Source organism: Lathamus discolor, chromosome Z (assembly GCF_037157495.1).
Source record: "Lathamus discolor isolate bLatDis1 chromosome Z, bLatDis1.hap1, whole genome shotgun sequence".
In the NCBI taxonomy this organism is placed as follows: domain Eukaryota; kingdom Metazoa; phylum Chordata; class Aves; order Psittaciformes; family Psittacidae; genus Lathamus; species Lathamus discolor.
In genome coordinates, this window is record NC_088909.1 from 108,285,729 (window position 1) to 108,312,847 (window position 27,119).

A 27,119-nucleotide genomic window follows, 5' to 3' on the forward strand; every position below is an offset into this window, starting at 1 on the left:
AGCTGCTCCTGTAGGAAATGCAGGGTGAGAAGCCAGGCCCCTACTACTGATTATGGGGAGCATGAGATCTCTTCTTTCTGCTTGTGCCGTAGCAGGACCTGGAAGTTTCACGCGAGTGGGGCAGCCTGTCCTGCAGTGCCTGAGGCATCTCCAGCCACAGTGGGGCTCCAGGCTCAGCCTGAGGGACCAGGTGTCACTGACCCTTCTGAGCACTGCCCAGGTGCTCAGCCGCTCAAGGGAGTCATCGCTCGAGCCGAGGCCAAGCCCCCCTGGAGCAGAAGTGATTTTAACCAGTCCCCACATGGATGGGACCCTGCAGAGCTCAGTGCCTCCTTGCAGAAGACATTGTAGTTGAGAACCTAATGATCTTAAACAGGTAATGTCCACTCTCGTAGGCCTTGTACATTGGGCTTGAGAAATCCCTTTCTTATCGATATCATCTGTAATTTATAATACGTGTGGGTAACGTAAATTGTGCATGGGTGAAAGCAGAGATGATCCTGACCAGGAGCCCATTGCACATTCTGGAGCTGGTGATCCCCTGAGCAGGCACAGGGCTGGTCTGCACTGCCCAAACCCTGTGGCTGCAGGATGAGCTTGGCCATCTCATGGTAACAGGGGGTTTAGGGGCAGCTCCTGCCTGATACTGACCCTTACACCAGCTGCCTGGCCCTGCCTCTAACTGGAAATGCAGCAAGAAGTTCTTATGTGAACTTCCTTCATGAATAATGCTGTTTTCTTTTAATGCTTTATATTTTTAGCTCAGAGGACCAAAAAGGAAGAGCTCTAACTCTGCCTGAAGGCAGCATGCCCAGCAGCTGAAGGGACATAAGGTTTACATGCTATCCCTATCCCTCTTCTCATTTTGTCTTATTATAGAAGCTGTGGCCTCTCTTTCACTAGGGGGGAAAGCAGGAGCTGTGCATCTGGTTATCAGGTTCTCTTCTTAGGCCGTTCACTTCTGTGTTTGTCTGGGAGGAGGAGAGACCCCTCTAGAGAGGCCTGTGAGGAAACTCAGCCTGAGTCTAGGGGCCCAGGGGGAGGCTAAAGTCTTGGTGTGTTCTGTCCCAGAGCTGTTGTGGTATTGAGCACGTAGGAAGTAAAGGCTGAGCAAGGATATGCTCTTGTAGGCTTCCTTACAGGAGAAGGAACCTGAACATCCTAGGGTACTTTGAAGGTGTACCATCCCAGACAAAAAAGTGAGTATGACATCTTTCAGAAGAAAGATAGCCACCACGCAAGTCTCAAAACTTAATCTTAAAAGATGTATTTGAGAACTAAGACCTACAGCAGGGTCCTTCAGCAGAATATCTGTACAACCCAAAAAATCTGCAAGCCCCTCGTTGGAGAGGTGGTTGAAGGGCTGAGCATCTTCTCCAAATCCTCAGCAACACTGCAGGGTGCATGTTTGTGGCAGCACAGCCTCTCATTGGGTAGCTGTGCTGTGGACTGCTACACCAGGCAAGATGCAGATCACCTTCCAGTATCAGCACCTAAGCCTGGAGCACATCTACAGCTAAGCCAGACACACAGCATATTATTGGTGCTCCTCTAAGAGAGCTTCCCTGAAAGACATGGCCAAACTGAAACCTATATTACAAGCTTAATCACCATTAAAGAAGGACTTCAGAAACAGGGAGAAGCTTAATCTGAGATCTGAGTGGGATATTTCTGCCCTAACCATAAGCCAGTTTCCCAAAACATTGTGCAGCACTCGCCTCAGCACGTACGGCTTCTTGGTTATCTCCAGCCTCTTTCTGATGGCTGCACTTTGGAAGAACTTCAAATCAAAACCTTCTTCTGATACAGATGGCCCCTCCGTCTGGGTCCATCGCTTAGATTCCTTTTCTTCCCCTGAGTGTGAAGATGGGATATCTGTCCAAGCAATTTGCTGATCAAAGACAAAGATTTGTAATAGGTGCTTTCTGCATGTGGAAATAATTATCTGAGTTCTTAAATACTTTGCTGAAACAGAGAAGCACTTCTGCTCTGTGTGGCTGCTGTGAGAAATGGTCTCTAGGTAAAAACTTAAGCTCAGAGTAGACCCAACAGTGAAGCAGCTCCTTATTAAAGTTTTTGCAAAAATGGGTGTCCTAGTAAGTAGGCACACACAGCAAAAGCAGAACTATGATTTCCTATCCCATCCACAAGTTCTCTCCCTTGTTTCCCAATTGCTTGGGTACTCCAAGGTTTACAGCCTATTCAGTGCTTATAATGTAGATGCTAACTGTCCCGCCTCTGTTTATACCTCCCCTTACTCGACTTTGTACGCCCCTTCCTCTTACTTATTAACCACATCATTATTAACCACATAATCTTTTTCCGGTACAATTCTCTAACTCTTTGGGAGACATGTGGTACCCCAACTTAACTGTTTAACCAGCCTGCACCTGCTTAGTTTGTACATAGAGAGTATTCTTTTTAAACACAGAGTGAATCTTTCATCTAGAGGTGACATTGGCTTTAACCACAGAGTGTGTCTTTTTGAGTTACTATATCTCAAACCCTTTCTTTCATTCCCTTAGTAACTTAGCCCCACCTCCAGTATTGAAAACTCTTAATATTGCAAAGCCTTCTTATTGATCTTAAAGCTCTAATATTGGAAAGCCTTAATATTGCATCTCCAGTTATTCAAAAACAACACTGTTTCTCTCACAATTCCCCCTTCCTCTTATTTATACCCATTTTGTTTTTCACACTTCACATTTTATCAGAGTAGGGTGATGGTCCCATGAGCATTTGTTTTGACAGAGTGGTTTCAAGAAGTTGTACGTCTTCCTATATACGGAATTATGTAGCACCTTGTAGCTATTAATACACATGTTGCTACAATTACAGAAGTAAAAACTGATACCACCATTCCTCTCCGTTTTCCAAACCAGGATTCTAACCATCCTGTTAATTAAATATCTGTTCTCGTATTTTCAGCCTATTCTTCTGCCAAGGTAGTGAGGCCTTGTAAGGCTCTGCTTATGGCTCCATCTGGTGTTTCATTATTTGGAATAAATCTGCAACACATAGTCCCTAGCATTATGCATACTCCTCCTTCTTCAGCTAATATATCTAAAACTATTTTATTTTCACTGTATATTTGACCCATTCTACCCAGGCATTTGTATTTCTATATCTTGTTTCTCTTTGAAATATCTACTTCAAAACATTGATTGCAATTACATTTACTATTTTTGGATTCCGACATGGAGTCCATGTCCACACCGATGGAGGAATGGTAGTGTCCCCAGGCTGGCCACATTCATTCCTCTTTGGCTCCCAAGCCACTCTTCTAAATCTAGCAATTGAATTTCCTCTTGTCACATCTGCCCATACAACATGAACTTGGCTTATTTCCCGTCCAGCACTTGCAATAGTAAGTGCTACGGGATCACACTCTAACCCCCCACAGTCAGATTCTATGTGACCTTTAAACACCGTAATTTTACTTTAATGTGACAGTCTTCCTCTGCTGCAGCTCTTGATGTAGTGTCTGCATGAACTGCAGCAGAGGAAGACCTTCATACTTAAGACGGAGCCAGCACTGTGCGCCTGTGTTAGCAGTGTTAAACCATATAGCAAGAAAGAGCAGCATGTCTGCTTTACTTCCACGGTCTTCTAGCACTGCAGATTCCTGGTTTTGTGAATCGCCTCCATTATCAGCTCTATCTGTGAAGACAACAAAGCCAGAGTCAACACATTACTGACCATCAAAGCTCCACAATGGACTCTGTGACTTAGGAAAGGAAGAGGCACAGTACAAACTCAGATAGCCTTAAGGACCTATGTTCACCTAAAGCATCTTCACAGAACACACCTTTTATACTTCTAGCTAAGCCTCCACCTGTCTAAGCAAAGGAACTCTACAAACGAAATCCACCAATATATAGTACTGTATCATCTCCATAGAAGCTAGGGAAATTGGGAAGCGAACTCCCTTCTGCTGTGTCCAAATTTGTAGCAGTTTGCTCTCATTTTCCAGACAAAGGAATCTGAAGCCAGAAGAGGTTAAAAGGCTTGCCAATTTTGGCAAAGCCTATGGACATCACGCAACACTATACATATGAGATACAGGTATACATGCTTTAAGAACATTGCCGGCTGAGGCTGGTGTCTCTGGAGCTGAGCCCCTGCGATAGGCATCCACAAAAGACACCCAAAGGAGATGTGGCAGTCAGAAGAAGGAAGTCAGAGCTTCAGCAGCAGGGTTTCAACATATAGGAAGGAGCTCAGGACTTCCCAGCAGTGGCAGGCACTGGGAGCATGCAGGGGGCTGGGGCATGATGGGAGACATGAGCCAGGAGCCAGGATTCATCACCAAGGATGGTGATGGATCAACATCCTGACCTTCTTCCAATGCTATTTTTCTCTTCCCTGAATTCCTCCATTTTCATTGCTTCTTCCCAAAGGGCTTGTGCCAGCTAGATCTGACCTTGTCCCACACTGTACCTCTGCAAAGAAAAGAAAGTTTCGTATATAGAGAGATATAAACAAATATACATACATATATATCTATATACATATACACATACACATACACACATAAATGAAAAGGCCCTGTTGTTCAAATCAACTGCTCTAGCTGACATCAAACTGACCCCATAGCACACCTACCTTTGCAGGATCATATAAATGCAGCATGACTTTTGAAGCAGCATCCAAGCAGCATTACCTATGTCAGCGTCAGTCCTGCTGGGGGCCACCTTTCAGTATAAGAAAACTGGTATCAAGAAGTTATTCAAGCAAGCACAATAAAGTCTGCCCCTCACCCCAAGAATTCAGCCAGGTTTCAACACACAGCAACCTGAAGCAAAGAGTTGCCCCAGGTTAGCACACAGCAAGCTGGGGCACAGAAAAACTGATACTAAAAAAGACCTCAGGAAAATCCTGCTGAAAGTGAGTGGCCCTACTGCAGAACAGCAGCCCAGCAAGCTCATCGAGGGATATAGGCCAAGTGTAGTTCACGATTCAAGCCCCAGAGCTGTTTCAAACCCACAGCTATGAATAGCCAGCTGCTTCGACAGCAGAGCCATGCTGGGGAGGTTCACCAAGGGTCAGGGCAGCAGACAAACGTGGCTGTGGCAGAGAGGGGACTCAGCAGAGGAGAACAGAGGGCCAGCCCTCGGTGTAGGGATGCTGCCCACCATGTGTACATGAAAATGAAGGGACAATGTAAGGTGGCCAAAGCATCGTCTTGTACATGCTCTGATTAGAACTGTGGAGTCATTTAGGCTGGAAAAGACCTTTTAAGATTATTGAGTCCAGCCGTTTACCCTACGCTGCCAAATCCACCACTAAACCGTGTCCCGAAGTGCCACATCTGCACATCTTCTAAACACCTCCAGGGATGGTGACTCCACCACTGCCCTGGGCAGCCTGTTCCGGTGCTTGACAACCCTCTTGGGGAAGAAATTGTTCCTAATACTCAGTCTAAACTTCACCTGCTGCAGCTTGAGGTCCTTTCCTCTTGTGCTATCACTTCATTTTTCGGAAAGCAGACAGACCCCCACCTCACAACCTCCCTTCAGGTGATAGAATCACTGCAGTATAGTCACTAAACCCTGGCCAGGGCCTAGAAAAGTCTGAGAAATTCAAGTGTTAAACATGCATCGCAGGGCAGAGGAACCTCTGGCAGATCCCACAGTTATCGGCTTGATAGTACAGGAACGTGTATTTGCACAACTACCGCACATCCACCCAAATCATGTACATGGACTTGGGAAACAGAGATCATACACTACCTCCGAAGAATGTGTTACAGCGAGGATTATTAAGCTTAAGAGATTCAGGTAGAAGAAGAGCTATGTACCCACGGGTTCAGGATTCTGTCTTCAAACAGTAGTTTGCAAGATAAATTTGTCAGCGAACATGTAAAAACACTTCCTTTGCAGGAGTACCATCCTCATTGCTGCATCCAGTATCAGTGGTGTCAGCTTAAGAGGGAACGAGCACGGTGCTAACAAAGTCCGTGTTTCAGAAAAGATAACACCTGCCCTGTGTGGGGAGAGTCTGCTCTGACTTCATCGGTGGCTCCAGCCATGCTCTGCCACCAGCTAAACTCATGGAACCACAGCCACGAAATAAAACTTGTTCTGGAATCACAGCCATTGCTGACACTTAGATCTGACCCTTGTTTTCCAGAACAGTGGCCAATTAATTCACCAATTTATTCTCAAAGGGCTTTGACAGCCAGGTCTTCACTGCTGTTCCTCTCTGGGGTGCAGCGTGGAACATGGAGGAGATTAGGCAAGTAAGAGAAACACTTCCAATTTGACCCGGCTCTGAGGCAGAATAGTTCAGTTAAGATCATTCCAGAAACGTCTGAAATCCGGGCAAGGACACCTTCCACTAGACCAGGGTATCCAGCCTGGCCTTGAACACTGCCAGAGATGGAACATGCCTTCCAGCAGCAGACAAACAAACACGGCCACAAACACGGCCTGGAGCTGACAGCCTCTCTGCTGCTTTAAACCCACTCAGGAAGAGCCCCGACCACGAGACAAAGTGCTGACGAGCGCTCCGCGGCGTGCAACAACCCTGCAGACCCCTCCCCGGCGCTCTAAGCTCGCCGGACCCACCACAACCGGAAGGCGGCGCAGCCAGCCCGGGCGAGGACCCGAGGAACCTCACCCGGAACCCATCCCCGCTGCCCCCCCGCACCTTGGGCCTGTTCTTGGCACGGGCCTTGCGGGGCGCCCTCACGGCCTCCAATATGCCCATGCTCTGCGTCACCACCGAGCCGCAGCCACGGGTACTGCGGCCGGAAGCAGGGAGAGATTGACACCGCCCCCAGCGGCTCCCTTCCAGTCAGCAGCGCGGTGGCTGTGTGAAGCACGGAAGGACTCAGCGCAGAACGCAGACCTGGGAGCGAGGAAATGGCCGCCCAGCCTGGGTGAGGCAGGTCTTCTGTCAGGAGGGGAGCGGGCTTGCAGTAGGCTCAGATACGGGCTCCTATGTGGGAAGGCTGGGCTCCTTAGTAAGGGCGTGGGGGGAGGTCGGACTGCTCCATAGGATCCTGTGAGGAGGCCAGGCCCCTCGATAGGTGTTTGAGATGAGGATCGGCCCTCCTACAAGGGCCTGTGGGGAACAGAATCCTTTATGAAGTGCTGTGTGGAGGCCACGCTCCTCTATAGGAGCCTGGGAGGGAGCTCGCTGCCCCCACTGAGGACCGGATGGGAGGCCAACGTCATCTCTGGGAACCGGGGAAGAATCCAAACTTCTCTGTAAGGGAGTGGCCAGGCCCCCCCTATAAGGACTGGCAGGGAGGCAAGGCTCATCTATGGAAGCCTAGGAGGAGGCCATGTTCCCTTCTATGGACCTGTGGAGGGACGGAGCTGCCACATAATGCCCCTCGGGGGGTAGGGAGGGGCAGGCTGCTCCATAGGAGCCTGAGAGGAGGCCGAGCTCCCCTAAAGGGACTGGCAGGGAGGCAATGCTCATCTGTAGGAGCCTATTAGGATGCCAGCTTCCCCTGTGGAGGGGCTGGGCTATCCAATAATGCCCCGGGGGCGAAGGGTTGTGGGGAGGGTTTCTCCTCCATAAAAGTCTGGGAGAAGGCCAGCTGCCTATACATAAGGATTTGTGGGGAGGTCAAGCTGCTCCTGTAGGAAATGCAGGGTGAGAAACCAAGCTCCTACTACTGATTATGGGGAGTGTGAGGTCTCTTCTTTCTGCTTGTGCCGTAGCAGGACCTGGAAGTTTCACGCGAGTGGGGCAGCCTGTCCTGCAGTGCCTGAGGCATCTCCAGCCACAGCGGGGCTCCAGGCTCAGCCTGAGGGACCAGGTGTCACTGACCCTTCTGAGCACTGCCCAGGTGCTCAGCCGCTCAAGGGAGTCATCGCTCGAGCCGAGGCCAAGCCCCCCTGGAGCAGAAGTGATTTTAACCAGTCCCCACATGGATGGGACCCTGCAGAGCTCAGTGCCTCCTTGCAGAAGACATTGTAGTTGAGAACCTAATGATCTTAAACAGGTAATGTCCACTCTCTTAGGCCTTGTACATTGGGCTTGAGAAATCCCTTTCTTATCGATATCATCTGTAATTTATAATACGTGTGGGAAACGTAAATTGTGCATGGGTGAAAGCAGAGATGATCCTGACCAGGAGCCCATTGCACATTCTGGAGCTGGTGATCCCCTGAGCAGGCACAGGGCTGGTCTGCACTGCCCAAACCCTGTGGCTGCAGGATGAGCTTGGCCATCTCATGGTAACAGGGGGTTTAGGGGCAGCCCCTGCCTAATACTGACCCGTACACCAGCTGCCTGGCCCTGCCTCTATCTGGAAATGCAGCAAGAAGTTCTCATGTGAACTTCCTTCATGAATAATGCTGTTTTCTTGTGATGCTTTGTATTTTAGCTCATAGGACCAAAAAGGAAGAGCTCTAACTCTGCCCGAAGGCAGCATGCCCAGCAGCTGAAGGGACATAAGGTTTACATGCTATCTCTATCCCTCTTCTCATTTTGTCTTATTATAGAAGCTGTGGCCTCTCTTTCACTAGGGGGGAAGCAGGAGCTGTGCATCTGGTTATCAGGTTCTCTTCTTAGGCCGTTCACTTCTGTGTTTGTCTGGGAGGAGGAGAGACCCCTCTAGAGAGGCCTGTGAGGAAACTCAGCCTGAGTCTAGGGGCCCAGGGGGAGGCTAAAGTCTTGGTGTGTTCTGTCCCAGAGCTGTTGTGGTATTGAGCACGTAGGAAGTAAAGGCTGAGCAAGGATATGCTCTTGTAGGCTTCCTTACAGGAGAAGGAACCTGAACATCCTAGGGTACTTTGAAGGTGTACCATCCCAGACAAAAAAGTGAGTATGACATCTTTCAGAAGAAAGATAGCCACCACGCAAGTCTCAAAACTTAATCTTAAAAGATGTATTTGAGAACTAAGACCTACAGCAGGGTCCTTCAGCAGAATATCTGTACACTTGGTCTTTTAGAAACGAAAATGGACAACTGATTCCTTGTAATGTGCCCTTTGCACAGTCCATTGTAATGCAGCAGGAGAGATGTTTAAGCTCACTGTCATCTTCTCCAGACAAGGAAATACAGTAAAAGCCCCAGGGACTGTTTGGCTTACACATGCACTGAAGGCACACAGATTCAGCTTGAAGCACAGCATACATCAGCAACTCCCGTTCCTCCAAAGTTAGTCACGTGGCACCAGGTTTAAACAGCTGAACTGTGTGCTGGTCCCCTTATCCTCCATCCCTGCGTCATAAGGCATTGCAGAGCTACTTAAGCAATGCTGCACATGAGGATATATAAGAGAGACCAGCAGCCCTGCAGCACATCAGTTTCTGAATCAAAGCCATGATCATGTATATGGTAACAAAAAAAGCAATAAATTTGAGGAGACGTGTTTGGAAAATGAGTTTCAGGGCTCCAGCACAACATTAATAACTAAGTTTATTTCCGGTGGTATATAGGCAAAACAATTCAAAGGGACTTCTTTACCAGAAATTAATCAAATGAGGGTCTGCAGAGGATGAGCTATATCTTGAACCCCAAAATCTGCAAGCCCCTCATTGGAGAGGTGGTTGAAGAGCTGAGCAATTTCTCCAAATCCTCAGCAACACTGCAGGGTGCAGGACTGTGGTAGCACAGCTTCTCATTGGGAAGCTGTGCTGTGGACTGCTACCCCAGGCAAGATGCAGATCACCTTCCAGTATCAGCACTTAAGCCTGGAGCACATCTACAGCTAAGCCAGACACATAGCATATTGTTGGTGCTCCTCTAAGAGAGCTTCCCTGAAAAACATGGCCAAACTGAAACCTAAATTACAAGCTTAATCACCATTAAAGAAGGACTTTAGAAACGGGGAGAAGCTTAATCTGAGATCTGAGTGGGATACGTCTGCCCTAACCATAAGCCAGTTTCCCAAAACATTATGCAGCACTCCCCTCAGCACGTATGGCTTCTTGGTTATCTCTACTCTCTTTCAGATGGCTGCTGTTTGGAAGAACTTCAAATAAGAAACTTCTTCTGACACGGATGGCACCTGCATCTGGGTCCATCGCTTAGATTCCTTTACTTCCCCCGAGTGTGAAGCACTCTGTCCAAGCAGTTTGCTGATCAAAGGCAAAGATTTGTAATAGGTGCTTTCTGAATGTGCAAATAATTACCTGAGTCCTCACATACTTTGCTGAAAGGGAGAAGCACTTCAGCTCTGTGTGGCTGCTCTGAGAAATGGTCTCTAGGTAAAAACTTAAGCTCAGGGCAGACACAACAGTGAAGCAGCTCTTTATTCATGTTTCTGCAAAAACAGGTGTCCTAGCAAGTAGGCACACACAGCAAAAGCAGAACTATGATTTCCTATCCCATCCACAAGTTCCCTCCCTTGATTCCCCATTGCTTGGGTACTCCAAGGCTTACAGCCTATTCAGTGCTTATAATGTAGATGCTAACTGTCCCGCCTCTGTTTATACCTCCCCTTACTCGACTTTGTACGCCCCTTCCTCTTATTTATTAACCACATCATTATTAACCACATAATCCTTTTCCGGTACAATTCTCTAACTCTTTGGGAGACATGTGGTACCCCAACTTACTGTTTAACCAGCCTGCACCTGCTTAGTTTGTGCATAGAGAGTATTCTTTTTAACCTCGCAGTGAATCTTTCATCTAGAGGTGACATTGGCTTTAACACAGAGTGTGTCTTTTTGAGTTACTATATCTCAAACCCTTTCTTTCATTCCCTTTTAACTTAGCCCCAGCCCCAGTATTGAAAACTCTCAATATTGCAAAGCCTTCATATTGATCTTAAAGCTCTAATATTGGAAAGCCTTAATATTGCAAAGCCCCATCTCCAGTTATGTGAAAACAACACTGTTTCCCTCACAATTCCCCCTTCCTCTTATTTATACCGGTTTTGGATTTCACACTTTCCGTAAAGAAATGCCTCGTATGTCGCTTCCAGTCTGGATAAAATAACTTCACGGTTTTGGTCTAAAGATAAGTCGTCCCACTCATCTTCACTGATTTATTATTTTTTTTCAATCTAGAGCATTTTATCAGAGTAGGGTGGTGGTCCCATGAGTATTTGTTTTGACAGAGTTTCAAGAAGTTGTACATGTCTTCCTATATATGGAATTAGGTAGCACCTTATAGCTATTAATACACATGCTGCTACAATTACAGAAGTAAAAACAGATACCACCATTCCTCTCCGTTTTCCAAAACAGGATTCTCACCATCCTGTTAAGGAAGTATCTGTTCTCGTATTTTCAGCGTATTCTTCTGCCAAGGTAGTGAGGCCTTGTAAGGCTCTGCTTATGGCTCCATCTGGTGTTGTATTATTTGTAATACATGTGCAACACGTATTCCCTAGCATTATGCATACTCCCCCTTCTTCAGCTAATATATCTAAAACTATTCTATTTTCATTGACCCATTCTACCCAGGCATTTGTATTTCTATATCCTGTTTCCATCTACTTCAAAACTTTGATTGCAATTACATTCACTATTTTAGGATTCTGACATGGAGTCCATGTCCACACCGATGGAGGAATGGTAGTGTCCCCAGGCTGGCCACATTCATTCCTCTTTGGCTCCCAAGCCACTCTTCTAAATCTAGCAATTGAATCCCCTCTTGTCACATCTGCCTCTACACCATGAACTTGGCTTATTTCCCCTCCAGCACTTGCAATAGCAAGTGCTACGGGACCACACTCTAACCCCCCACAGTCAGATTCTATGTGACCTTTAAACATCGTAATTTTACTTTTTAGAGATTTTCCCTAAACACTGGGTGAGATCCACCCGTGCAAGCCAGTTGTAAACCAAACATCACTCCACCCAGGACAAGGTGATTCCCAGTATGGTTGGAGACAATACTCTGGGTATAAATATTTACCACAACTTACTATTTAACCAGCCTGCACTGGTTTAGTTTCATAGGTTGTACGTAGATAGTATTCTTTTTAACCACAGAGTGTGTCTTTCATCTAGAGATGACAGTGTCTTGAACCACAGAGCGTATCTTTTTGAATAAGTATATCTCAAACCCTTTCTTTCGTTGCCTTAGGAACTTAATCCCAGACCTAGTATTGAAAACTCTCATTCTTGCAAAGCCTTACTATTGATCTTAAAGCTCTAATATTGGAAAGTCTTAATATTGTAAAGTCCCATCCCCAATTATGCAAAAACAACACTGTTTCTCTCACAGCTGGGAGTAACTGGAAACATCACCAAACTGGCCAGACCAACAGTGTCTTCTGCCTGGAGAACCTACAAACAGGATCAAGAGCATCTAGAGATGTAGCCATCAACTCTGGCATAACCAGGCTCACCGGAAAGAGAAAGCACAAAAAAATTAGGTCTGCTTATGAGAAGTGCTCATTTCAAGATTCTACACAGGACAGAAACACTGGCCACCTGTGTTAAAGGGATGGGAGGCAATGGTGGGTGAGGATGAAAGAGATGTCTTGATTCTATGATTCTGTGACTTGCCTAACAACCAAAGCATTTTACCAAGTTCCATCACTAAAGTGCCACTGGGAGTTATATAGCTCATGGTGTTGAATCAGGGAAAGGCCCAAACTGCAGAGACTGGTGTGATCCCAAGCTTGGAAATCCTTTAGCTCCAGAAATGCCTACATACAGGGCTTTGATCAGAACTTCTCCTTAGTGAAACCTTGTCTCCAAAGTCAGAGTCCAGCTTACCAGCATCTTTCAGGGGGGACCGGATGTCACCGTCACCTAAACCATTCCCTTTTAGAGAGCTAAGGCTCATGAGCTGATGAAGAAGAGCAAAAGCAGAGTTCTTTTTTGGAGCCAGAAGCCCCATAAAGAAAGTAATTCTGGCGCACTGGTCAGGCTGGGTAGAGGTGCCTTCCTGCACAGTAGAAAAGACAGAGCCGAAGATCTGTGTGGCTCTGTGCTCCCCAGATGCCCTGCCAGAGATGGTGGAAAGGCCAGAGGTTAGGCCAGGCTGGGCTTTATGGAGACCTGATAACAAGGCACGTCATGGGGGGCTGAGATGGAGCCAGAGGGCATTGCGGAAATAGTTGATCCGCTCGCACTCCTGGATCTCAAAGAACTGAAACGACACAGACAAAAGAGCCCTAACTTCTGTGAGAAGACAGCAAATCTCCTCTATTCTGATCTCATCTCATCCCACTACAAAGATTCCTGTCCGCAGCAAGGAGCAGGTGATGTTGTTCTTCTGCAGGAAAGAGGGTAACCATGAGTCATAGAATCATAGAACCAATTAGGCTGGAAAACAACTCGCCCAGAGAAGAACTCATCCCTTTACACACCCAGGTACTTCAAAGATGAGCGTTCAGGAAGGTCTGCAGGACCCATGTGGAAGGGGTCACTCAGTACACCACTACCTCTGAGGGGACGAAGCCAGCTTCCTAAAGGCACTGCATGTTCCGTAGGTATCCTGTGGTCCTGCAGTCTCAGCTGACTTCTCTCCCACAACTATGGAGCAATAAAAAAGCATTGGGGATCTAAGAAAGCGAAGTGTCTTGACTCATTTTTCTTCACTCTCTTTCCTGCCCATCCCTTTTCCAAGCACCTTGAAGCCCAAGTCTTTTGAAATGTGCTGTCTGGTATAGCTCAATTTCATGAGCCTGAAAGACAGCCCCCTAAACGACAGCCTTTCATCCCACGTGTACATATGCACTTGTTATCACTTGCTGTTTCCAAGCTTGCAGCAGACATGGGACAAAACATCAGCCTCTGCACTTCCAGTAAATAGTATCACAGAATCACAGAATAGGTAGGGTTGGAAAGGACCTTAGGGTCATCTAGTTCCCACCCCCCTGCCATAGGCAGGGACACCTCGCACTAAACCGTGCCACCCAAAACTGCGTCCAGCCTGGCTTTGAACACTGCCAGGGATGGAGCATTCACAACTTCCTTGGGCAACCCATTCCAGAGCCAAGAACTTCTTCCTTATATCTAACCTAAACTTCCCCTGTTTAAGTTTTAACCTGTTACCCCTTGTGCTATCACTAAAATCCCTAATGAAGAGTCCCCTCCCCAGCATCCTTGTAGGCCCCTTTCAGGCACTGGAATCTGCTGGGAGGTCTCCACGCAGTATTCTCAGCTCCAGGACGAATAGCCACAACTCTCTCAGCCTTTCTTGATATGTGAGGTGCTCCAGCCGCCTTGTCGTCCTCAGGGCCATCCTCTGGACTAGCCCCAACAGCTCTACATCCTTTTTATGTTGAAGATACCAGTACGGTACGCAATACTCCAAGTGAGGTCACAGAATCACAGAATCACAGAATCCCAAGGGTTGGAAGGGACCTAAAAAGATCATCTAGTCCAACCCCCCTGCAAGAGCAGGGTAACCTACAGTACATCACACAGGAACTTGTCCAGGCGGGCCTTGAATATCTCCAGTGTAGGAGACTCCACAACCCCCCTGGGCAACCTGTTCCAGTGCTCTGTCACTCTTACAGGTCACACGAGAGCAGAGTACAGGAGCCGGATCACCTCCTTCAACCCTTGGTTACACATCACAGACAGCTGCAAGACACAGGTCAGCAGCAGTGCAGCATCATGGTCCTCTTGCCACCAGCTCTGGACTTCCCTAGCACTTGCTGGAAGTCTGGCTAGACCATTTTGCTATGAGACAGTCTGCTTTAGACTGATACATCTGCTCAGAGGGGTTCGCATGCTACCACGTGAGATACATGGTGAAGGGCTGCTGGCACACTGGGTTCCCATGGAGATGTCTTCACCCAGCTTGCATTCCCAGTGTGTCAGCACCTTCTGCTGCAAACTCATTTAAAGTCCTTCAGAGTTTCAGAGTCTGCTAGGTGGTGTCATGGCTGTAGGACACACTGGCCTTAAGTCACTAAGTAGCCAGAGGTGACCACCGCTGTTCAGTATAATGGCCACAACAAACATGCAAACAGGTTAATGGGCAAAAAGGTCACTGCTTTGATTCTGTTACTTTGAAAAGGTAGTGGAAGGAAAAATAAAAACAAAAAAAGGAGTGAAAACCATGAAGTGGTGGGACCTGAAACGTAGAAGGCATGCCTAAGGCACACACAGGGCTAGCTGCAACATGTACTGCTACTTCACTGCCAGGGCAAAACAGAGAAGACAGATCTGTGCCATCCCGGACCCCTGCAACGAGGAGCGGACATCCAGAGGACCACACTGCCACGTGAAGGTGTTTGGGGACTTTTACCCCACAAGCTTTGACGTGCTCTTTGCCATTATTCCTGGATCTTCTCCGGTGTGGTAACGCTCTGCTGGTAACTCCTGCCTGTGAGAGAAATCACACTCTCATCTGAGTAACACTGATTAAAAAGACCCTTTGCTGGAAGGCAGTACATGAAACACGAATTGGCAGGGACATCAGGGAGAAAGCAGCAGTAATGTGTGAGCTCAGCTATGGATGTGCACTGCAAGGAAATGCAGAGCTGTGCAGCAAGGTGGAGGGTCATGCATCAGAGAAACTATGAGAAACGGGAAATGGGCTGTGAAGCCATGGCATGGCTCTTGAGTGAGCTCCACCTCTGGTATGTGGAGCATGAGTTTCTGAGAAGCCAGCCCCGACCCAGGATCTGGAACTCACTCAAGAGCCATGCCATTGCTTCACACCCCCTGCCCCTGGAAACTCTCCCCTCACCCTCCAAAGCCTGCATTTCCACACTCACCAGAGTCTTCTGGTAATGATTTCATCTGAGCCAGACTGAGGAACAGCTGCCAAAACTGGGAGAGAGAAGAAAGCTACAGCAGAGCCAACGTGCATCACCAACGGTATTGAAGCCCAGCTAGAGAACATTGCCAGCCCTTCCATCTCACCCCCAAACCCAGAGCTGGGAGAAGAGTTAGGGGGCAGGAGAGCTCCAAGAACATACACCCGTCCTGTCCCAAGGCCACCCACCTCTCTATACCTTCTCCTGCTGCTTCTGTGTAACCCTGTTTGCGCTGTGGGGCACAGCTTGTTCCGCCTCACCCTTATCCTTGCAGCGCTGCTCATGAAGGCACTTGGCCTAGGAGAGCCAACAAACAGGGCAGGACAGTGTTAGCAAGCAGTGAGTTGCTATTACAGCTCATGCAGGTAGCTCTGGAGGAAAACACAGGCTCCAAGTGAAGAGGTGGCCAAAGGCTGCGCGCAGAGCAGGGGACAGCACACAAGCCCCCCAGTGCCATACTGCTTGACCAAAACTGACCTCACAAGACAAGCTGCTCTTCATTTGGCATGAAAACCTCATAGCAATCGAGTTCTTGACATCTAAATCACTCTTATCCAACCGTGCAAGGCTGCTACCAGCAATGTCCCTGGTGTACTCTTCAGTTTTTCAGAGCCCACTATGGAGACTTTAATGTGACAGTCTTCCTTTGCTGCAGCTCTTGATGTAGTGTCTGCATGAACTGCAGCAGAGGAAGACCCTCATACGTAAGACGGAGCCAGCACTGTGCGCGTGTGTTAGCACTGTTAAACCATATAGCAAGAAAGAGCAGCATGTCTGCTTTACTTCCACGGTCTTCTAGTACTGCAGATTCCTGGTTTTGTGAATCGCCTCCATTATCAGCTCTATCTGTGAAGACAACAAAGCCAGAGTCAACACATTACTGACCATCAAAGCTCCACAATGGACTACGTGACTTAGGAAAGGAAGAGGCACAGTACAAACTCAGATAGCCTTAAGGACCTATGTTCACCTAAAGCATCTTCACAGAACACACCTTTTATACTTCTAGCTAAGCCTCCACCTGTTTAAGCAAAGGAACTCTACAAATGAAATCCACCAATATATAGTACTGTATCATCTCCATAGAAGCTAGGGAAATTGGGAAGCGAACTCCCTTCTGCTGTGTCCAAATTTGTAGCAGTTTGCTCTCATTTTCCAGACAAAGGAATCTGAAGCCAGAAGAGGTTAAAAGGCTTGCCAATTTTGGCAAAGCCTATGGACATCACGCAACACTATACATATGAGATACAGGTATACATGCTTTAAGAACATTGCCGGCTGAGGCTGGTGTCTCTGGAGCTGAGCCCCTGCGATAGGCATCCACAAAAGACACCCAAAGGAGATGTGGCAGTTAGAAGAAGGAAGTCAGAGCTTCAGCAGCAGGGTTTCAACATATAGGAAGGAGCTCAGGACTTCCCAGCAGTGGCAGGCACTGGGAGCATGCAGGGGGCTGGGGCATGATGGGAGACATGAGCCAGGAGCCAGGATTCATCACCAAGGATGGTGATGGATCAACATCCTGACCTTCTTCCAATGCTATTTTTCTTTTCCCTGAATTCCTCCATTTTCATTGCTTCTTCCCAAAGGGCTTGTGCCAGCTAGATCTGACCTTGTCCCACACTGTACCTCTGCAAAGAAAAGTTTCATATATAGAGAGATATAAACAAATATACATACATATATATCTATATACTTATACACATACACACATACATGAAAAGGCCCTGTTGTTCAAATCAACTGCTCTAGCTGACATCAAACTGACCCCATAGCACACCTACCTTTGCAGGATCATATAAATGCAGCATGACTTTTGAAGCAGCATCCAAGCAGCATTACCTATGTCAGCGTCAGTCCTGCTGGGGGCCACCTTTCAGTATAAGAAAACTGGTATCAAGAAGTTATTCAATCAAGCACAATAAAGTCTGCCCCTCACCCCAAGAATTCAGCCAGGTTTCAACACACAGCAACCTGAAGCAAAGAGTTGCCCCAGGTTAGCACACAGCAAGCTGGGGCACAGAAAAACTGATACTAAAAAAGACCTCAGGAAAATCCTGCTGAAAGTGAGTGGCCCTACTGCAGAACAGCAGCCCAGCAAGCTCATCGAGGGATATAGGCCAAGTGTAGTTCACGATTCAAGCCCCAGAGCTGTTTCAAACCCACAGCTATGAATAGCCAGCTGCTTCGACAGCAGAGCCATGCTGGGGAGGTTCACCAAGGGTCAGGGCAGCAGACAAACGTGGCTGTGGCAGAGAGGGGACTCAGCAGAGGAGAACAGAGGGCCAGCCCTCGGTGTAGGGATGCTGCCCACCATGTGTACATGAAAATGAAGGGACAATGTAAGGTGGCCAAAGCATCGTCTTGTACATGCTCTGATTAGAACTGTGGAGTCATTTAGGCTGGAAAAGACCTTTTAAGATTATTGAGTCCAGCCGTTTACCCTACGCTGCCAAATCCACCACTAAACCGTGTCCCGAAGTGCCACATCTGCACATCTTCTAAACACCTCCAGGGATGGTGACTCCACCACTGCCCTGGGCAGCCTGTTCCGGTGCTTGACAACCCTCTTGGGGAAGAAATTGTTCCTAATACTCAGTCTAAACTTCACCTGCTGCAGCTTGAGGTCCTTTCCTCTTGTGCTATCACTTCATTTTTCGGAAAGCAGACAGACCCCCACCTCACAACCTCCCTTCAGGTGATAGAATCACTGCAGTATAGTCACTAAACCCTGGCCAGGGCCTAGAAAAGTCTGAGAAATTCAAGTGTTAAACATGCATCGCAGGGCAGAGGAACCTCTGGCAGATCCCACAGTTATCGGCTTGATAGTACAGGAACGTGTATTTGCACAACTACCGCACATCCACCCAAATCATGTACATGGACTTGGGAAACAGAGATCATACACTACCTCCGAAGAATGTGTTACAGCGAGGATTATTAAGCTTAAGAGATTCAGGTAGAAGAAGAGCTATGTACCCACGGGTTCAGGATTCTGTCTTCAAACAGTAGTTTGCAAGATAAATTTGTCAGCGAACATGTAAAAACACTTCCTTTGCAGGAGTACCATCCTCATTGCTGCATCCAGTATCAGTGGTGTCAGCTTAAGAGGGAACGAGCACGGTGCTAACAAAGTCCGTGTTTCAGAAAAGATAACACCTGCCCTGTGTGGGGAGAGTCTGCTCTGACTTCATCGGTGGCTCCAGCCATGCTCTGCCACCAGCTAAACTCATGGAACCACAGCCACGAAATAAAACTTGTTCTGGAATCACAGCCATTGCTGACACTTAGATCTGACCCTTGTTTTCCAGAACAGTGGCCAATTAATTCACCAATTTATTCTCAAAGGGCTTTGACAGCCAGGTCTTCACTGCTGTTCCTCTCTGGGGTGCAGCGTGGAACATGGAGGAGATTAGGCAAGTAAGAGAAACACTTCCAATTTGACCCGGCTCTGAGGCAGAATAGTTCAGTTAAGATCATTCCAGAAACGTCTGAAATCCGGGCAAGGACACCTTCCACTAGACCAGGGTATCCAGCCTGGCCTTGAACACTGCCAGAGATGGAACATGCCTTCCAGCAGCAGACAAACAAACACGGCCACAAACACGGCCTGGAGCTGACAGCCTCTCTGCTGCTTTAAACCCACTCAGGAAGAGCCCCGACCACGAGACAAAGTGCTGATGAGCGCCCCGCGGCGTGCAACAACCCTGCAGACCCCTCCCCGGCGCTCTAAGCTCGCCGGACCCACCACAACCGGGAGGCGGCGCAGCCAGCCCGGGCGAGGACCCGAGGAACCTCACCCGGAACCCATCCCCGCTGCCCCCCCGCACCTTGGGCCTGTTCTTGGCACGGGCCTTGCGGGGCGCCCTCACGGCCTCCAATATGCCCATGCTCTGCGTCACCACCGAGCCGCAGCCACGGGTACTGCGGCCGGAAGCAGGGAGAGATTGACACCGCCCCCAGCGGCTCCCTTCCAGTCAGCAGCGCGGTGGCTGCGTGAAGCACGGAAGGACTCAGCGCAGAACGCAGACCTGGGAGCGAGGAAATGGCCGCCCAGCCTGGGTGAGGCAGGTCTTCTGTCAGGAGGGGAGCGGGCTTGCAGTAGGCTCAGATACGGGCTCCTATGTGGGAAGGCTGGGCTCCTTAGTAAGGGCGTGGGGGGAGGTCGGACTGCTCCATAGGATCCTGTGAGGAGGCCAGGCCCCTCGATAGGTGTTTGAGATGAGGATCGGCCCTCCTACAAGGGCCTGTGGGGAACAGAATCCTTTATGAAGTGCTGTGTGGAGGCCACGCTCCTCTATAGGAGCCTGGGAGGGAGCTCGCTGCCCCCACTGAGGACCGGATGGGAGGCCAACGTCATCTGTGGGAACCGGGGAAGAATCCAAACTTCTCTGTAAGGGAGTGGCCAGGCCCCCCCTATAAGGACTGGCAGGGAGGCAAGGCTCATCTATGGAAGCCTAGGAGGAGGCCATGTTCCCTTCTATGGACCTGTGGAGGGACGGAGCTGCCACATAATGCCCCTCGGGGGGTAGGGAGGGGCAGGCTGCTCCATAGGAGCCTGAGAGGAGGCCGAGCTCCCCTAAAGGGACTGGCAGGGAGGCAATGCTCATCTGTAGGAGCCTATTAGGATGCCAGCTTCCCCTATAGGTAGGTGTGGAGGGGCCGGGCTATCCAATAATGCCCCGGGGGCGAAGGGTTGTGGGGAGGGTTTCTCCTCCATAAAAGTCTGGGAGAAGGCCAGCTGCCTATACATAAGGATTTGTGGGGAGGTCAAGCTGCTCCTGTAGGAAATGCAGGGTGAGAAACCAAGCTCCTACTACTGATTATGGGGAGTGTGAGGTCTCTTCTTTCTGCTTGTGCCGTAGCAGGACCTGGAAGTTTCACGCGAGTGGGGCAGCCTGTCCTGCAGTGCCTGAGGCATCTCCAGCCACAGCGGGGCTCCAGGCTCAGCCTGAGGGACCAGGTGTCACTGACCCTTCTGAGCACTGCCCAGGTGCTCAGCCGCTCAAGGGAGTCATCGCTCGAGCCGAGGCCAAGCCCCCCTGGAGCAGAAGTGATTTTAACCAGTCCCCACATGGATGGGACCCTGCAGAGCTCAGTGCCTCCTTGCAGAAGACATTGTAGTTGAGAACCTAATGATCTTAAACAGGTAATGTCCACTCTCTTAGGCCTTGTACATTGGGCTTGAGAAATCCCTTTCTTATCGATATCATCTGTAATTTATAATACGTGTGGGAAACGTAAATTGTGCATGGGTGAAAGCAGAGATGATCCTGACCAGGAGCCCATTGCACATTCTGGAGCTGGTGATCCCCTGAGCAGGCACAGGGCTGGTCTGCACTGCCCAAACCCTGTGGCTGCAGGATGAGCTTGGCCATCTCATGGTAACAGGGGGTTTAGGGGCAGCCCCTGCCTAATACTGACCCGTACACCAGCTGCCTGGCCCTGCCTCTATCTGGAAATGCAGCAAGAAGTTCTCATGTGAACTTCCTTCATGAATAATGCTGTTTTCTTGTGATGCTTTGTATTTTAGCTCATAGGACCAAAAAGGAAGAGCTCTAACTCTGCCCGAAGGCAGCATGCCCAGCAGCTGAAGGGACATAAGGTTTACATGCTATCTCTATCCCTCTTCTCATTTTGTCTTATTATAGAAGCTGTGGCCTCTCTTTCACTAAGGGGGGAAGCAGGAGCTGTGCAGCTGGTTATCAGGTTCTCTTCTTAGGCCGTTCACTTCTGTGTTTGTCTGGGAGGAGGAGAGACCCCTCTAGAGAGGCCTGTGAGGAAACTCAGCCTGAGTCTAGGGGCCCAGGGGGAGGCTAAAGTCTTGGTGTGTTCTGTCCCAGAGCTGTTGTGGTATTGAGCACGTAGGAAGTAAAGGCTGAGCAAGGATATGCTCTTGTAGGCTTCCTTACAGGAGAAGGAACCTGAACATCCTAGGGTACTTTGAAGGTGTACCATCCCAGACAAAAAAGTGAGTATGACATCTTTCAGAAGAAAGATAGCCACCACGCAAGTCTCAAAACTTAATCTTAAAAGATGTATTTGAGAACTAAGACCTACAGCAGGGTCCTTCAGCAGAATATCTGTACACTTGGTCTTTTAGAAACGAAAATGGACAACTGATTCCTTGTAATGTGCCCTTTGCACAGTCCATTGTAATGCAGCAGGAGAGATGTTTAAGCTCACTGTCATCTTCTCCAGACAAGGAAATACAGTAAAAGCCCCAGGGACTGTTTGGCTTACACATGCACTGAAGGCACACAGATTCAGCTTGAAGCACAGCATACATCAGCAACTCCTGTTCCTCCAAAGTTAGTCACGTGGCACCAGGTTTAAACAGCTGAACTGTGTGCTGGTCCCCTTATCCTCCATCCCTGCGTCATAAGGCATTGTGGAGCTACTTAAGCAATGCTGCACATGAGGATATATAAGAGAGACCAGCAGCCCTGCAGCACATCAGTTTCTGAATCAAAGCCATGATCATGTATATGGTAACAAAAAAAGCAATAAATTTGAGGAGACGTGTTTGGAAAATGAGTTTCAGGGCTCCAGCACAACATTAATAACTAAGTTTATTTCCGGTGGTATATAGGCAAAACAATTCAAAGGGACTTCTTTACCAGAAATTAATCAAATGAGGGTCTGCAGAGGATGAGCTATATCTTGAACCCCAAAATCTGCAAGCCCCTCATTGGAGAGGTGGTTGAAGAGCTGAGCAATTTCTCCAAATCCTCAGCAACACTGCAGGGTGCAGGACTGTGGTAGCACAGCTTCTCATTGGGAAGCTGTGCTGTGGACTGCTACCCCAGGCAAGATGCAGATCACCTTCCAGTATCAGCACTTAAGCCTGGAGCACATCTACAGCTAAGCCAGACACATAGCATATTGTTGGTGCTCCTCTAAGAGAGCTTCCCTGAAAAACATGGCCAAACTGAAACCTAAATTACAAGCTTAATCACCATTAAAGAAGGACTTTAGAAACAGGGAGAAGCTTAATCTGAGATCTGAGTGGGATACGTCTGCCCTAACCATAAGCCAGTTTCCCAAAACATTATGCAGCACTCCCCTCAGCACGTATGGCTTCTTGGTTATCTCTAGTCTCTTTCAGATGGCTGCTGTTTGGAAGAACTTCAAATAAGAAACTTCTTCTGACACGGATGGCACCTGCATCTGGGTCCATCGCTTAGATTCCTTTACTTCCCCCGAGTGTGAAGCACTCTGTCCAAGCAGTTTGCTGATCAAAGGCAAAGATTTGTAATAGGTGCTTTCTGAATGTGCAAATAATTACCTGAGTCCTCACATACTTTGCTGAAAGGGAGAAGCACTTCAGCTCTGTGTGGCTGCTCTGAGAAATGGTCTCTAAGTAAAAACTTAAGCTCAGGGCAGACACAACAGTGAAGCAGCTCTTTATTCATGTTTCTGCAAAAACAGGTGTCCTAGCAAGTAGGCACACACAGCAAAAGCAGAACTATGATTTCCTATCCCATCCACAAGTTCCCTCCCTTGTTTCCCCATTGCTTGGGTACTCCAAGGCTTACAGCCTATTCAGTGCTTATAATGTAGATGCTAACTGTCCCGCCTCTGTTTATACCTCCCCTTACTCGACTTTGTACGCCCCTTCCTCTTATTTATTAACCACATCATTATTAACCACATAATCCTTTTCCGGTACAATTCTCTAACTCTTTGGGAGACATGTGGTACCCCAACTTACTGTTTAACCAGCCTGCACCTGCTTAGTTTGTGCATAGAGAGTATTCTTTTTAACCTCGCAGTGAATCTTTCATCTAGAGGTGACATTGGCTTTAACACAGAGTGTGTCTTTTTGAGTTACTATATCTCAAACCCTTTCTTTCATTCCCTTTTAACTTAGCCCCAGCCCCAGTATTGAAAACTCTCAATATTGCAAAGCCTTCATATTGATCTTAAAGCTCTAATATTGGAAAGCCTTAATATTGCAAAGCCCCATCTCCAGTTCTGTGAAAACAACACTGTTTCCCTCACAATTCCCCCTTCCTCTTATTTATACCGGTTTTGGATTTCACACTTTCCGTAAAGAAATGCCTCGTATGTCGCTTCCAGTCTGGATAAAATAACTTCACGGTTTTGGTCTAAAGATAAGTCGTCCCACTCATCTTCACTGATTTATTATTTTTTTTCAATCTAGAGCATTTTATCAGAGTAGGGTGGTGGTCCCATGAGTATTTGTTTTGACAGAGTTTCAAGAAGTTGTACATGTCTTCCTATATATGGAATTAGGTAGCACCTTATAGCTATTAATACACATGCTGCTACAATTACAGAAGTAAAAACAGATACCACCATTCCTCTCCGTTTTCCAAAACAGGATTCTCACCATCCTGTTAAGGAAGTATCTGTTCTCGTATTTTCAGCGTATTCTTCTGCCAAGGTAGTGAGGCCTTGTAAGGCTCTGCTTATGGCTCCATCTGGTGTTGTATTATTTGTAATACATGTGCAACACGTATTCCCTAGCATTATGCATACTCCCCCTTCTTCAGCTAATATATCTAAAACTATTCTATTTTCATTGACCCATTCTACCCAGGCATTTGTATTTCTATATCCTGTTTCCATCTACTTCAAAACTTTGATTGCAATTACATTCACTATTTTAGGATTCTGACATGGAGTCCATGTCCACACCGATGGAGGAATGGTAGTGTCCCCAGGCTGGCCACATTCATTCCTCTTTGGCTCCCAAGCCACTCTTCTAAATCTAGCAATTGAATCCCCTCTTGTCACATCTGCCTCTACACCATGAACTTGGCTTATTTCCCCTCCAGCACTTGCAATAGCAAGTGCTACGGGACCACACTCTAACCCCCCACAGTCAGATTCTATGTGACCTTTAAACATCGTAATTTTACTTTTTAGAGATTTTCCCTAAGCACTGGGTGAGATCCACCCGTGCAAGCCAGTTGTAAACCAAACATCACTCCACCCAGGACAAGGTGATTCCCAGTATGGTTGGAGACAATACTCTGGGTATAAATATTTACCACAACTTACTATTTAACCAGCCTGCACTGGTTTAGTTTCATAGGTTGTACGTAGATAGTATTCTTTTTAACCACAGAGTGTGTCTTTCATCTAGAGATGACAATGTCTTGAACCACAGAGCGTATCTTTTTGAATAAGTATATCTCAAACCCTTTCTTTCGTTGCCTTAGGAACTTAATCCCAGACCTAGTATTGAAAACTCTCATTCTTGCAAAGCCTTACTATTGATCTTAAAGCTCTAATATTGGAAAGTCTTAATATTGTAAAGTCCCATCCCCAATTATGCAAAAACAACACTGTTTCTCTCACAGCTGGGAGTAACTGGAAACATCACCAAACTGGCCAGACCAACAGTGTCTTCTGCCTGGAGAACCTACAAACAGGATCAAGAGCATCTAGAGATGTAGCCATCAACTCTGGCATAACCAGGCTCACCGGAAAGAGAAAGCACAAAAAAATTAGGTCTGCTTATGAGAAGTGCTCATTTCAAGATTCTACACAGGACAGAAACACTGGCCACCTGTGTTAAAGGGATGGGAGGCAATGGTGGGTGAGGATGAAAGAGATGTCTTGATTCTATGATTCTGTGACTTGCCTAACAACCAAAGCATTTTACCAAGTTCCATCACTAAAGTGCCACTGGGAGTTATATAGCTCATGGTGTTGAATCAGGGAAAGGCCCAAACTGCAGAGACTGGTGTGATCCCAAGCTTGGAAATCCTTTAGCTCCAGAAATGCCTACATACAGGGCTTTGATCAGAACTTCTCCTTAGTGAAACCTTGTCTCCAAAGTCAGAGTCCAGCTTACCAGCATCTTTCAGGGGGGACCGGATGTCACCGTCACCTAAACCATTCCCTTTTAGAGAGCTAAGGCTCATGAGCTGATGAAGAAGAGCAAAAGCAGAGTTCTTTTTTGGAGCCAGAAGCCCCATAAAGAAAGTAATTCTGGCGCACTGGTCAGGCTGGGTAGAGGTGCCTTCCTGCACAGTAGAAAAGACAGAGCCGAAGATCTGTGTGGCTCTGTGCTCCCCAGATGCCCTGCCAGAGATGGTGGAAAGGCCAGAGGTTAGGCCAGGCTGGGCTTTATGGAGACCTGATAACAAGGCACGTCATGGGGGGCTGAGATGGAGCCAGAGGGCATTGCGGAAATAGTTGATCCGCTCGCACTCCTGGATCTCAAAGAACTGAAACGACACAGACAAAAGAGCCCTAACTTCTGTGAGAAGACAGCAAATCTCCTCTATTCTGATCTCATCTCATCCCACTACAAAGATTCCTGTCCGCAGCAAGGAGCAGGTGATGTTGTTCTTCTGCAGGAAAGAGGGTAACCATGAGTCATAGAATCATAGAACCAATTAGGCTGGAAAACAACTCGCCCAGAGAAGAACTCATCCCTTTACACACCCAGGTACTTCAAAGATGAGCGTTCAGGAAGGTCTGCAGGACCCATGTGGAAGGGGTCACTCAGTACACCACTACCTCTGAGGGGACGAAGCCAGCTTCCTAAAGGCACTGCATGTTCCGTAGGTATCCTGTGGTCCTGCAGTCTCAGCTGACTTCTCTCCCACAACTATGGAGCAATAAAAAAGCATTGGGGATCTAAGAAAGCGAAGTGTCTTGACTCATTTTTCTTCACTCTCTTTCCTGCCCATCCCTTTTCCAAGCACCTTGAAGCCCAAGTCTTTTGAAATGTGCTGTCTGGTATAGCTCAATTTCATGAGCCTGAAAGACAGCCCCCTAAACGACAGCCTTTCATCCCACGTGTACATATGCACTTGTTATCACTTGCTGTTTCCAAGCTTGCAGCAGACATGGGACAAAACATCAGCCTCTGCACTTCCAGTAAATAGTATCACAGAATCACAGAATAGGTAGGGTTGGAAAGGACCTTAGGGTCATCTAGTTCCCACCCCCCTGCCATAGGCAGGGACACCTCGCACTAAACCGTGCCACCCAAAACTGCGTCCAGCCTGGCTTTGAACACTGCCAGGGATGGAGCATTCACAACTTCCTTGGGCAACCCATTCCAGAGCCAAGAACTTCTTCCTTATATCTAACCTAAACTTCCCCTGTTTAAGTTTTAACCTGTTACCCCTTGTGCTATCACTAAAATCCCTAATGAAGAGTCCCCTCCCCAGCATCCTTGTAGGCCCCTTTCAGGCACTGGAATCTGCTGGGAGGTCTCCACGCAGTATTCTCAGCTCCAGGACGAATAGCCACAACTCTCTCAGCCTTTCTTGATATGTGAGGTGCTCCAGCCGCCTTGTCGTCCTCAGGGCCATCCTCTGGACTAGCCCCAACAGCTCTACATCCTTTTTATGTTGAAGATACCAGTACGGTACGCAATACTCCAAGTGAGGTCACAGAATCACAGAATCACAGAATCCCAAGGGTTGGAAGGGACCTAAAAAGATCATCTAGTCCAACCCCCCTGCAAGAGCAGGGTAACCTACAGTACAT

At 47.8% G+C, this 27,119-nt stretch overlaps 1 protein-coding gene and 4 long non-coding RNA genes across 13 annotated transcripts in view; 3 read left to right on the forward strand and 2 right to left on the reverse strand.

Moving 5' to 3' along the window:
* LOC136005801 (uncharacterized) overlaps nucleotides 1–27,119 on the forward strand; it is a 107,354-nt gene that overhangs the window by 11,575 nt on the left and 68,660 nt on the right. The gene's annotated exons all lie outside the window — the stretch shown is intronic.
* Nucleotides 1,349–6,810, reverse strand: LOC136005811 (uncharacterized). Of its 2 annotated transcripts, none has more exons than XR_010608927.1 (4): nucleotides 6,652–6,810; nucleotides 4,606–4,694; nucleotides 4,339–4,442; nucleotides 1,349–3,660 (listed from the first exon to the last, which is right to left on the reverse strand). It is a non-coding gene; the product is annotated as an uncharacterized LOC136005811 (long non-coding RNA). The 2 variants fall into 2 exon arrangements; XR_010608928.1 differs by lacking the exon at nucleotides 6,652–6,810 and adding an exon at nucleotides 5,433–5,988.
* LOC136005804 (uncharacterized) lies at nucleotides 6,583–13,438 on the forward strand. The gene is made up of 3 exons (XR_010608912.1): nucleotides 6,583–6,883; nucleotides 7,677–7,960; nucleotides 12,143–13,438. It is a non-coding gene; the product is annotated as an uncharacterized LOC136005804 (long non-coding RNA).
* The window catches only part of LOC136005795 (uncharacterized), a 34,190-nt gene continuing 21,921 nt past the window's right edge, over nucleotides 14,851–27,119 (reverse strand). The window contains exons 6-10 of one of the 7 annotated variants that reach the window (XR_010608888.1): nucleotides 17,423–17,511; nucleotides 17,166–17,269; nucleotides 16,119–16,487; nucleotides 15,600–15,938; nucleotides 14,851–15,205 (exon numbers count right to left, since the gene is read on the reverse strand). The gene's annotated coding sequence lies outside the window, so the exon portion shown is untranslated. Of the gene's footprint in view, nucleotides 15,206–15,599; nucleotides 16,488–17,165; nucleotides 17,270–17,422; nucleotides 17,512–18,249; nucleotides 18,812–19,468; nucleotides 19,983–27,119 lie in introns of those variants that run through there. The other 6 variants (XR_010608887.1, XR_010608891.1, XR_010608892.1 and 3 more) reach the window with 6 other exon arrangements.
* Nucleotides 19,324–26,266, forward strand: LOC136005803 (uncharacterized). The gene is made up of 3 exons (XR_010608911.1): nucleotides 19,324–19,700; nucleotides 20,504–20,787; nucleotides 24,971–26,266. It is a non-coding gene; the product is annotated as an uncharacterized LOC136005803 (long non-coding RNA).